This window comes from Lutra lutra, chromosome 6 (genome assembly GCF_902655055.1).
Source record: "Lutra lutra chromosome 6, mLutLut1.2, whole genome shotgun sequence".
In the NCBI taxonomy this organism is placed as follows: domain Eukaryota; kingdom Metazoa; phylum Chordata; class Mammalia; order Carnivora; family Mustelidae; genus Lutra; species Lutra lutra.
Window position 1 is genome coordinate 67,259,632 of NC_062283.1, and position 12,769 is coordinate 67,272,400.

Below are 12,769 nucleotides of genomic sequence, written 5' to 3' on the forward strand. Positions count from 1 at the left end.
AGCACAAGGTTCGATGAGTTCGTGTTGAAAGAAGGGTCAGGAAGTTAGGCTTTTCCTTCAGCAATCACTGAGTACACCTCCTGACTGGAAGCCTTTCCCTAATGAAATATTAACACCCATTAGATGGTGGCTATGCATTAAAAATACTTTAACATTTGTATTTTTAGCCCAGACACAGGGGTATCAGTTAAAATAATTAGCCCTTGCCTGTAATCTAAAAGCCTTATCTCTTCACTCTCACTTTTTTTCAAAGGCAGATGTTTTAAAACTGATTTGAAAATCAAATTTGCCCTTCAGTGATTTCATTGGGAAGAAACATAGAAGTAAACATTATAAAGAAGGCTTTTCAGCACATTATGCATGCAAATGTGGCAGGCGAATTCAGGTTCGCAAGCAGGCGGAGGCGGATGACTGTTCTGGTTGAGAAAGGTTGAGTTGTTTAAGTGAATACAAAGGTCATCCACCCTCCAAGCGTGCTCTTCTGTCATTTAGGAGCAGGGCCGTTGCTTCGTGTTAGGCTCTGTCTGCCAAAAGGTAAGAAGTGAAAGGCTTTGGCAGGCACAGGGCAGACACAGTGAAGCCACGTGAATGGCTTGAATGGCGTGGTAGCCGTGTTTAAACTGTAGGACACTTTTAATTGAGCCCTTGGTCTCTGCATAGCCCTGTGGCAGATGTCACAGAATGGGGTTAAGGGGATTCCATGTTTTTCTTGGAATACCCCACTCCTGGTGTTGTGGCTTTGGTTATAGCTATTAATTCTCTGCCCCAAAGACCATCTGTGATATATGTACAGGTCTGTTCGATTACTGCTCAAGGGTCAGGGACAGTGTCTTATCTATTTTTGAATCATCAAAACTCAGCACAGAGGCTGACATGTGGGAGAAGCCTAGAAATGATTCATGAGCAAATGAATGAATGAACCTATGAATGAATGAATGAGTGGTTATATTTTGGGGGCAGTTTTCTTGAATGGAACAGTAACGTGGATTTTTCAGACTTACAGTGAATTAGATACAGGTTATCACTAGGGAAGAGCGGAAAATGAGATTTCAACTAATCCAAACCAAATTCTTGCTGACTTGAAGACCAAAAACTTGAGCCCTTCTACAGATCTGGAGAGAGGAGGTCTCCCATCCAAGGAGGTGTGACCAGCCTGCCTAGATTTTGAATTAAGAACCCCTTTGGCCAGGCTCCTCAGTGGGTGGATTCATGCTTCCCTGGAGTGAGCCAGCCATGCCCTGGGAAGAGTCTGCTGAAGTGGGCAGGACTTAGACTGGGCGTTAGGAGGAAGCCTGACCGTTAGGAGGAAGCCTAACCTCTTTATGTGATAGTAATCCGTGATCCAGAGAGACTCATTGAAAAAGGCCTCTTTAAATGAATTGCAGCTCAGAGCCCAATGACAGAAGGGGGAGGGGGACCTTCTGGGAAGAGCTCTATGCTACATTACATCTCTCTTGTATCTTTTATCTCTTTCTGTTTAAGAATCTTTATTTATCTCGGGTTTCTTAGGGGATGTGGTAAAAACTTGTCTGGGCCATTCTTCTCTAGTTTCCACCCTCCTTTCCTGCTAAAGGGATTCAGCTTAGGCAAGAGGCCTGTTCCATGTGGAGCACATATCCCCTCATGCTCAAATATTTGTTGAGAGGAGCCCCTTTTATACCTTCCAGTGATTAGTGGTATATAAATAGCTTCAGCTAGAAGCATTCAGAAAGCAGTCTTGGAGCCATGAGCACCAGTTCAACACCAGAGGCGAAGGCAGTCTTGTCTGTCCAGGCTGAGGAGAGTGCTAGAGGAGCAAGCCTGAGCTGAGCCAAAATCAGGAGTCGGACGCTTAACAGACTGAACCACCCAGGCCCCCTAATACATTTTTAATTTACGAGTATGAATCCAGAGATCTCATTCTGGGCCTTTGGGGTGAGAGGAGGGTCTTGCTGACATAGTAAAAAGAATGGTCCTATTTTTCTCACATGTGGCTGGGCCATAGCTTACCCCTGGGAGCTGGTGGAGCCTTCAGGAGGGTTGGCTTAATGGCACTGGGGTGGGTGAGCTGCTGGGCTCCTGGTAAGCCCTTCCAGCCCCATTGATAGCCCACTTGACGTGCTGGCTACTAGGTCAACAGTATGAGTCTTATACCGCCATTGTGAATAGGATTCTAAGTCAGTAAGATTCAGATTTTGAAATCAGAATGATCCTTGCCCCTAATATTACACTAGAATAAGTATATATAAATGCAGGGATTAGAGGCATTTACATGAATTTGACCTGATTGAGCAATAGCCCTCAAAAATGGCCCTTTTGATATAAAAACAATCTAATCCAGTAACCACAGAACTACATGTGACATGTTAATTCTGCACCAGCATCTTAGAGGTCTCTCAGAGTGCATGGTTTTAAAGTAGCATGTCTGTGTTATCCCACATAATGCATTTTTATTACCAATTATTGTCTGGCCTAACTCCGTGCTGGTAATTCTATTTGATTCTTTGACGGCATCATAAAATATTGATAACAAACCAAAGTTGATAATAACAGTGGTAAGAATGGAGCCAAGCATGATTTTTATTAATACATATAACAAATATATTTCATTTCTCCTGATTTCATAATTCTGACTATTATTCATCCACTTAACAAATAAACTGAGCATCCACTGAGTGACAGGCACTGAACAAGGCAGACAAGATACCTACTTTCATCAAGGTTACATCTTTGCAAGGAGGAAATGGGCAATACCAGATAAATAAGGAACTTTCAACTACTGATAAATGCTATGAAGAAAATCAAACAGGAGGATAAATAGATAGTAATGGGGCTCTTGTAGGCAAAAAGCAGCTACTTGAGCTCGGATAAAGGCCACTCTGACAAAGTGACATTTGAGCTTAGTGATATAGTAAGACAACCTTACAAAGTCTTGGGGAAAGAGAGTATCAGGGAACCTTAAGACCATCAAGGAGAAATGAACTTGGTGTGTGTGCTGCTGACGCCTGGGGAAGGAGTCGGACGGTGCAAGGTGGGATGGAGAGGCCAGTGCCTCTCAGATTGTATATGACCCTCAGGTCTTGATAAGGAGTATGGGTTTCATTCTAAGAGCAGAGGGGAATTACGCAGGGTCTTAGGCAAGAAAGTGCTATCAGCTGATTTCTGCTTTTTAAAGATCACTCCGGTGGCTATGTGGGAAATGAATTGGAGGGAGATAAATATGGAACTGAGAGATGAATAAGGAGGCTGTTGCTATAACCCAGAGAAGACAGGGTCTTGGACTAGAGTGGTGACAGGGGGATTGGTGGGGAGTGGTTGGCTGTGTAAAACAGACTGCTGATGGACTGGACTGGGAGCCCATGTGGGGACAGGGGAGAGGAGAGAAAGAGCTCTTGATATGTACCTTCTGACTCTGTCCTCAGTCCTGGGCATTTATACATTTCACCATTTTAATCAATGCCTTGACAGAAGACAGAGGGCAGACATGACATTCCAAATGACCTCTCCAGCCTCTAATGTGGGACCAAACCAACAGGATGGGATTTAATAGGAATAAATGTGATGCCCTCCATTTAGGTTCAGAAAATCAATTGTACAAGTACAGTAGGGGGGCAGACAAGCTTGAGAGATGTTTATGTGGAAAAAAAGCTGTGGTTTTAGTTGGCCACAAACTCAATACTAGCTAATAGTTAGGAGGAGGCTGCTCTAAACTTTGGGCAGTCCTAGTCTACACTGGCTGCCCCATGTCCATATGCCCATGCGACCTTCCTGTTGTGCTCTGTGTTGGGCAGGACACATGTGTTCATGCTTAAAGAAGGACGTTGCAAAAGACCAGGTGATGAGAGTCCAGGAAGGTGGTGTGAGGGGTGGTCCATTGAAGGAACCAGGGATAAAACAAGACCCAGGTAAGACGAGACCAAGAGAGTTGTGAGGTGATGATAATGATCTTTATTTAAATTTTTTTAAAGTACACTCTGTGCCCAACATGGGGCTTGAACTCATGACCCCCAGATCAAGAGTCGCATCCTCTACCAACTGAGCCAGCCAGCCAGGTGCCCCCGATGATGATCTTTAAATGTATGCAAAGCTGTCTTATGGAAAAGAGACTCTAATTCTGTGAACCCCAGAGGTTGGTATTCACATGTTCTGTTCATACCTTTAACACACATTTAGTGAGCATCTACTCTGTGCCACTTTTTTTTTTTTTTAAGTTCCTAAGTGTACGGTGCTCATTTTGGTCCAGAGACAGATACAGAAATCAGTAAGTGCAGTAAGAACAGTTGAGAAAGTTCTCCTGGGGGAAATACCACTGACGCTAAATCCTGAAAGGTAACCGGATGCCAGCCGGGGCATCATCTGGGGTGGACAAGGGCACTGGGAGGCACACGAGGCAAAAGGAGCAGCATGTGCAAATACGCGAGATGTGACACAGCTTGGCGCATTCTGATAACTAGACCTGGTTTGGCCTAACCAAATTGTGGGCTGGGAGGCCCAGGACTGCCCCTTCTTGCTTCAGGAGTGAGGAGGATTTGTCCAATAGTGTGCCCTGGGCTGCCCCTGAAGTATCACATGTCCACAGGAACGAGCTGGAAAGAAGGCTGGAGGGACAAACTAGGACCAGATTGTGGAAGACCATGGACGCCATGCCGGGGAGTTTAACCTTATCCTCTTCTCAGGCAGAAGAGAGAGCTGCTAAGGGTGTGCCTTTTGGGGTAGATTGTACCTAGGACAGAAAGACCATGAATTAGCAGTAAGAGAGACTGGAGACAAGAAAAGCAGCAGTTAGAGACGAGGGTTAACAAGAGTCTACCCTAGAGCGATAGCCGTATTCCAGGTGAGAAGCTGAGGTGGGGGAGCAGCGGGGGGCTTTAGGGAGGGCAAGAGAAACTCTAACTCTGTGCTCTAGTGCCCTGGGGCAGCATGCTGGACAGCCACAGGCCCAATAGTCAAGGCAGAAGGGCTCCTTCTGAGCAAAGTACCACATACATCTGGTTCCAGAAGTGCCATATTGCAACAGAATCACTTTCTCAAGTCTGTCCACTAATCAGTCTCAAGGTGCCTGCCTGGGTTCTCGGCATGGAAAGTCTGCCAGCCCTCTCTATCACGCCCTCCCTCGCAGAGCAGGACACTCTGAGGACACTCTCCTCTGTCAGCAGGAGGAGCTGCAAGTACGGAGGAAAGTGGTCCCCTGTTCCCTGTTTGCTTCCTAGACAGGGACTTGTGACCTTCGGCAGAGGACTTTCTGGTCTCTTCTGAAGCACTCTTGAACCAGTTCCTCAGCCAGCTAAGTCTGGCTGCCACTGTGGCCAGCCAGCCCTCTCTCTCGTCCACCTCATGACGTCCATCCCCTTCCTTTCCTCCTGCCCCATAAGCAGCAGGGACGAGACGTGTCGCTGATGTGTGTGTCTAGGGCTCTGGAACATATCACAGGGCCCTTTGTTCTCCACCCATTTTCGAGAGGCTCATTGTTAAGTCCTTGGAGAACCTCTGGATTAGAAATCTGAGGAATTTGAAGCCAGGAGTGGAAGAACAGAAGCTGGGAACTATGTGATAAATACGTGCCCTTAAAACAACAGTAAGCAACAACACTTATGCCTCTAGCCAGGACTTCAAAGCACAGACCCCCAAAGAGGTCTTCTTTGGAGAGAAATCAGAATGCCAGCCTTCTTTGAGAACGTGAAGAAAGGGACTCCCTGACCCCCCTCTCGGGGCCACGTTCTGCATCTCCTTGCAGTAGAGCGTTTGGTTTCCCTGTTAAGTGACTTGGCACAGGGGACACTTGAGGTACACGCTGGACAAGAAAGCCACTCCAGGACACACTTGTTAAGTAGTCAGCCTCTCACTGCCCAAACCTCTGCTCATCTCAGCCGTAAAATCCTGGGTCAAATTGTGGTTATAAAGTCGATTGCTTCCAGAGCAGCCCCGCCGTCTTTAGGTCTTTGTTTTATTCAGGGCTGTTCTGTCAGCTGTAGCTTGCCTTTGATGGTCCACAGCAGTGTTTTTCATGTCTAACTAGTGTTTTAATGTTTGTGAGAGATGGTGGTTAATTGGATCCCTGTGGTACCACAAATGGCTTCAGAAGCCCCTTATGTCGGGGGAGGGAACTCTGTGACTGTGTGTGTGTGCGTGCACGTGTACACATGTGGCCTCACACCTGAACAAGCACCATGAGATTTACGTGTTCTTGGCCCACGTCTCAGCTTTGAGAGTTTTAATACTTGTTTTCCCAAGGTCAGAAATCTTGGCATCACCCCTAGATCTTAGCCTTTCTTCTCTCAGACTCTCTTGTTGTATGTGCGGTTCTTGGGCCTGTTGGAGCTGCCAAGCCAGGCTCATCCTGGTCATGGCTCACCCACACCCCCAGATCCGCTATGAACTCTGCCCATCTTGCTGGCTGACCTGTGCCATTGGGTCCCCATTTATGGACTTTCCTTTCACAGGGGTGCAGCGATCGCAAGGGCTCCCCCTCCCCAAATCTGTGAAAGCTTCCAAATGCCTGTCTGTTGCTCCCTTGCTGTGTTTTGTCTGTTTTCCTGCTGCTTCATTTAAGGGCTCATGCCTGACAGCTGCCCCCCACCCAGCCCCTTCCTCCTCTACAAAAGCATGACTTAATATACAAAGGGGCTCTTCTGCTAGGGCCCAGCGAAGGGGCCTATGGGACTGTGGCTCTTATCTCAGGCCACACGCCTTGGAAGGCAGGAAAGGAGGGAGCAGGCAGTCCAGTTCTAGTGGGCAGAGTGCTGGTGAGTCCCATGAGGAGGAGCCTGGAGAGTCCCGGAGAGCTCTTGCTTGGGATGACAGGACACCAGGGTGAAGGGGCCAGCAGGTCAAAGGCTTCCAGAGCCAAGTGAAGTGGTGTGGGCCCCTGGGGTCCCGGCAACCCCACCTCAAGTCCATGCCATGCCCCCAAGCACACCCACGTGGCCACACACACCCCAACCACACCCATACCCACTCCGTACAGAGGGCTGGAAGGGGGCCGGTGGGCTAAATAGCTGGTGGGACTGCCCAGGGGGGTCAGTCCTCTGCCTTGTCACTGATTGACTCCCTCATGGGCGTCTGTCCAATCACTGTACACATCCACCCGTTCACACAGGTACAGGACCAGTGTGGGACTTCTCTAGGCACATGGTACAGAAGATGACTCTGGTGTTGTAGACACGGTCTATTTTCTCCTCACAAAACTTCTCATGGTTGCAGGAGGGGCAGGTGGTGGGTCTCTAGGGTGCCTGTCGTCTTCTTGGAGGGTAGCTTCCATTTTGACTTTCTGTCCCCGGTGTCTGTAGGAGGACAAACACTCACCTTCCCCCATTGCGATAGCCTCGTTCACCCAGGAGACAGTGGCTTCCCTAAATCACTACACTTTGAGTTATGCAATCCAGTTGCCTTGGTAGGGTTCCATGTCTTACTGGTTTTCCAAAAGAGAGGGTTTCACACTCCCATCCCTCTCTAAAACCTGAGGTGACCTATTTCTAGGAACCTCAATGAGACTAATTAACATTCCTGTGGGTGGAGAAGGTTACAGCAGGTTAGAGAACAGGCAGGGACAGGGATAAGTTAGTACCTCTGGGCAAGGCAAGCTGGTGTACTCTGGGATTTGGGATGCCTGGGGACTAAGAAGCCAGTCTGCCTCTGGCCTGGAGCCTTATGTTCCATCCTAGCAAAGGGACCGTGCTCACTCATTGAGAACAAGTATCATTAGTCTCTTTGGATATGTGTGTCATACCTGCCTCAAATGATTCAGTGTACATGGAAGTAATCTCTAAGTGATAAAACTCTCTGCAAAAGGAAGACATCACTAGATCTCTTCGGTTAGGTCATAACTTCCTTAAAGTCCAGGGTTACTTCTGACACTTCTTTGCATTTTCATAGGTAGTCCTTAATCTCTGCTCTTTGCCTGGCTACGCAAATGACCATTGACGTAAGCTGGTTAAATGACCATTTCCAGCCAAAATGGAGTTGGCCTCCTCTGTTAGTCTCTCCCATAGTACTTTGTTCTTCTCCTTGAAAACACCTGTCACGATTTATGACTTTATGTTATTTGTAATTTGCTTACTAATTTCTATCATGGCAATAGATTTTAAGTTCCAGGAAAGTAGGGACCCTGTCTGCTTTCATTGTTCATATCTACATTCCCAATATGCATATAATGCCTGGCACATATGAATATTTTTGAGTTACTAAAGGAGGGGTTTCCCAGAAGAACATTAGCAACTTCAGAGCCAGAGAATGTCTCTGTTCTCCTAGATCTCACCATCTAGGGAGGTCCTTGACCTTCACCAGTTTTGCTGGACTAGCTTCCTCATGTACCCTAGAGCATCCTGCCTCTTCCCATGACCTCTGAATTTGACTGCTAGTGCTTGATTCAAGTGGATCTCAAAGCCTCTAGGGCACATCATTGGGCAAGAGGAGGCAACTTCCTTAACCCATTTATTCTTTTGTTTGTCTACGGTGTTGTGGGCAATGAAGGGATGGATGGCTTTGAGGCTCCAGAGGCACGGAGGTGGGTAAGTGGACTTTTGATGAAGCTTGCAGAGACAGATGCAGAGGCTGCCCTGGGGAGCACCCACGGGGAAAGCATACTCTTTCATATCTTCCTGTCCATGGTAACTCTGTGTCCCCATCTCACAGGGAGCTCCTTGAGACATGCATTCACCATCTACCAGCAAGAATTCCATCTGAAGTTACTTACCTTCAGCTGCACATGCCTTTCTGAGTCACATTTATGGGTTTACCCAAATTAGATTATGGAATTGCTGCATTACACTTCATTATTACCTTGAAATTATACTTCCATTCTGAATGGCCAAGTCTTATAAGCAGTATGAGTGCTACCTGACATACATACTCTGAAACAAGCCCCACATTAAGCTGAGTTTATAATGGGTGATATTTGGATAACTCTGATTAAACATATAAATCATGAAAATTAGAAATGGGAAGAAAGCTCTTTATTTGGATTAGCTACGTACCAGTGTTTGGCTCAATAATGGATCATTCTTTGTCCTGCAGATCTTGCTCTTACCCAAGCTTTTTTTCTTACATTTTTACCTTTCTTTCATGGCACGTCTTTACCCATGTTCAGCCCTTCCAGTAGACAGAGCCTCTCCATTTCTGCTCTTTGTACATTGTGTGTACTTTGGCTGGTAATCTCTAGAAGCATTTGTGCAAGGTTTTTGAGTATTTTTCATCCAACATTGGTTTTGCCCCAAGGATCATCTTCCCCTAAGCAGTGACACTGGATTTTGACAATCCTTTTCTTCCTCATCATTATGAGATGGCCCTTATCCAGAAGTATGCTCAAGACCATATCCAACATTAGGAATATTGCTCAGAAGGCCAGGGGCTTGCCAACTGAGCCAGGCAGACAGATAAATCCAAGAAGAGGAATGACAACATAGAAAAAGAGGTTGTGCAGGCCATAAGACTCAAATAAATCTTAGTACTGAATTATCTATACTTCAGAATTATGAAGAATTCCCAGCCACTCCGAAAGACCATAGGAAGAAGTAAGACTAAGACAGGGATTCCAAAGCAAGATGAGAAATTGGGAACATTTGGGGAAGATTGGGGGTGGTGTGGTTGCGGGGAGAGCCCATTAAAAAAAGAAAGGAACAGAACAAAAACAAAGGAAGTAAAAGGTTTGGCTAAAATGACCACATTGGGCAGGAGCAGCGGACAGGGTCAGGGCAGACCTGCAGGTGGGTGAGGAACTGAATAGGAAGAAAGCTAACTGAATATCTAAATTCCAAATTCCTGTTCAGGGACAGCTTCCTGTATTTAGAAGGCTGGCTATTCAGCACTATAGTTCAGTAGGATCAGCTGTTAGAATTCTTTTTAATAGAATTATTTTTAAATTATTTATTGTGATAATCTACAAATTTTCCCCCAAACTCAGGATCATAACTTCATTTCTGCTGGTTTGCCTCACATCAGATCTATTTAAAAAAATTTTTTTGAAGATACAGAATCCGTAAAGAAAGCAGTGGGAAGAGCTAGAATGGGAAGCCACGAAGAACACATGTGGCCACACCCCTGTTTACCTGTGTGTCACACATCTAGTAATAAGTCAATATTTTATATGTATGTCTAATTTACTTCTGTTATTTTAATTTAAACTCAATTAATTAACATGTAATGTATTATTGGTTTCAGAGGTACAGGTCAGTGATTCATCAGTCATATATAACACCCAGTGCTCATTACATCACGTGCCCTTCTTAATGCTCATCACCCTGTTACCCCCTCCCCTCCAACAACCCTCAGTTTGTTTCCTATGATAAAGAGTCCCTGGGGTGCCTGGGTGCCTGAGATGATTGAATGTCTGTCTTTGGCTCCAGTCGTGATCCCCAGGATTGAGCCCCGCATGAGGCTCCCGGCTCAGGGGAGGTGTCTGCTTCTCCCTCTGCCTCTCCCCCTGCTTGTGCTTTCTCTCTCAAATGAACAAATAAAATCTTAAAAAAAAAAAAAAGAGTCCCTATGGTTTGTCTCGCTCTGATTTCATCTCGTTTTATTTTTTCCTCTCTTCCCCTATAATCCTCTGTTTTGTTTCTTAAATTCTACATATGAGTGAGATCATATGATAATTGTCTTTCTCTGAGTGATAATTTACTTTTGATATATGTGGGTGTTCCTATTTTTGAGAGACAGATATGAGTTTTATATATTCCTCAGCTAGAACCTTTACAGTTCATGGTGCCTTCGTGGGATCATATTCTGAATTTCATTTTGTCCATTATTAAAATCAAGGTTTTTTTGTTAAGTAAATAAAATGATTGAATTATCAACACCATGTTAGTCCTTTCTGTCTTCATTGGTGTGTTTTTAAGCACTTTTATTAATTAAGTGCTATATTTGAGTGGCTACAAGCCCGGTTTTTTAGGATAAATCTTTTTTTTAGATTTATCTGTTTGAAAGAGAGAGATTGAGAGAACGAGTGGGAGGAGGGGCAGAGGGAGAAGCAGACTCCTTGCAGAGCAGCAAGCCCAACAGAGACTTGATCCCAGCACCCTGGGATCATTACTTGAGCCAAAGGCAGACACTTAACCAACTGACCCACCCAGGTGCCCTAAGATAAATCTTCTATTTTGGTGTCAAATGTGTCCAATTTATGATAAGCGGTTAGACCAGTCTCTTACTTCTCTGGGTTTCATTTCTTCTGAACAATGAATAATTATTCCAGCTCCTCCCCATGCTGTAGGTAAATGAGATCACATCTCCGACAGCCTTGCCTGGTCTTTAGGGGAAATCAGCAGTATCGTGATTGGGCTGGTAACTGCTCTCTTCCAAACTGCACACCACATAATGCTTGTGGCTCCCACAGTCTAGCTGGGCTTACACTGGCAAAATGATTTGAATGCAGTGGCTTGTCGTGGGTAGTGCTCAGGGTTCCCTGACATTCAGTGGGCAGAAATCTGGTGGTGGGCTCTTAGCCTGTGTGTCCATGCTGCAGTGGGGTGTTGGCTGTCTAAGCCCGAAGTGAAGTGGGTTCGTAGGGGGTGGATTTTGAACAGGAAGCGTCTGGGTGATTATAAGAAGGCAGGTGCTGATTTACCTGTTTGCCAGTTTATTTTCTTTGGGGGAGGCAGTGTTTTAATTTACTGCACTCCTTGGAGGTTTGACATATCAATTAGATGTTATCGACAGTAATAGAGGGGCAGTTGCTGTAAATGTGAAGTTTTTACTGGTAGGCCATGAAATGACACCCCAAGGGACTGTAACAGCGTGGCGTGATAAATATCGTGTTACCTGCACACGGGCAGAGGGACTGATTAATAGGGGAGGATGATTCTATCTCCTGCACTAAAATGTTATTTATTCATTTGCTGTCAATCAAACCTTCTGTTCTAATTGGCTGAAAGGTTAAATCATCAAGATCTGCTCATAAACCAAGTTAAGGTAGGAAGAAAAGCAGCATTAAATCATAATCAGTAGCTTGTTTATTTACAGCATTATTGCATCTGGGTGACCTTGGAGAGCCTCTCTCTGCCCTCTAGTTACAGTAGCAGCCCTGAGCTAGGGACTCAGATGCATGAGTGGAGGTTGCTGGAAGGAAGGAGATGCTCTCCGTGTCTGCTAGTGTAGTCAGAATCGAGAGAAGGCGGCGCTCAGTGCCGTGTTGCCTTCGCAAATTAGACCACTGCTGCTCTTGCTGCTGCATTTTTAATGTATGGCTCTTGTATTGCACGATACTTGTAAAAGGAAGACTTATTTTCGAAAAGACAAATATATTTCCACGCTAACAGTTTTATAAAGATGTCAGTGAATAAGTATAGGCATCATTAAATCACATTTTAAAGGCAGGCTTCTCGTTGTGATAAATCTGCATTATCAGGTCTCATTTCTGAAATGAATCATACACTGTAAAACTTTATGGGAGTTGAGTAAAAGATCCCTTGTTGGCCAGTACAAGTGTATATTGTCAAACTGTGCAGAAAGGATAGCTTCAAATCCCAGTGAAAACGCTGATAGGGTTACACCCCTTTCTCAGAAGCAGTATATTTCAAGTACAAGCTACTTTGGGGAGGTAAGAAGCTTTTCTCACTGCCAAAGAAGCTTATTCAAAGAAAGCCAAGAGTAAACTCCCATTCAAAGGATCTTTCTCCTCAGCTTGGCGCCATGAGAACACAGCTTGCTCTTTAGTGGGGCTGGTAAAGGTCAGTAACCCAGAACCGCAGCGCCAAGGCTGGTGGGGCCTGCCCTGATGGCATGTGCTCACACGAGGGTACTGTCCTCACCACACACACCACTCACGACCCACTCTGGGCTCATGCTCCCTCACCCCCACCTC

The 12,769-nt window shown here is 45.6% G+C and overlaps 1 protein-coding gene and 1 pseudogene across 4 annotated transcripts in view; one reads left to right on the forward strand and one right to left on the reverse strand.

The window, feature by feature from the left end:
• BTBD9 (BTB domain containing 9) overlaps positions 1-12,769 on the forward strand; it is a 435,224-nt gene that overhangs the window by 370,862 nt on the left and 51,593 nt on the right. The window lies entirely within an intron of this gene.
• Positions 7,013-7,381, reverse strand: LOC125102541 (transcription elongation factor 1 homolog; annotated as a pseudogene).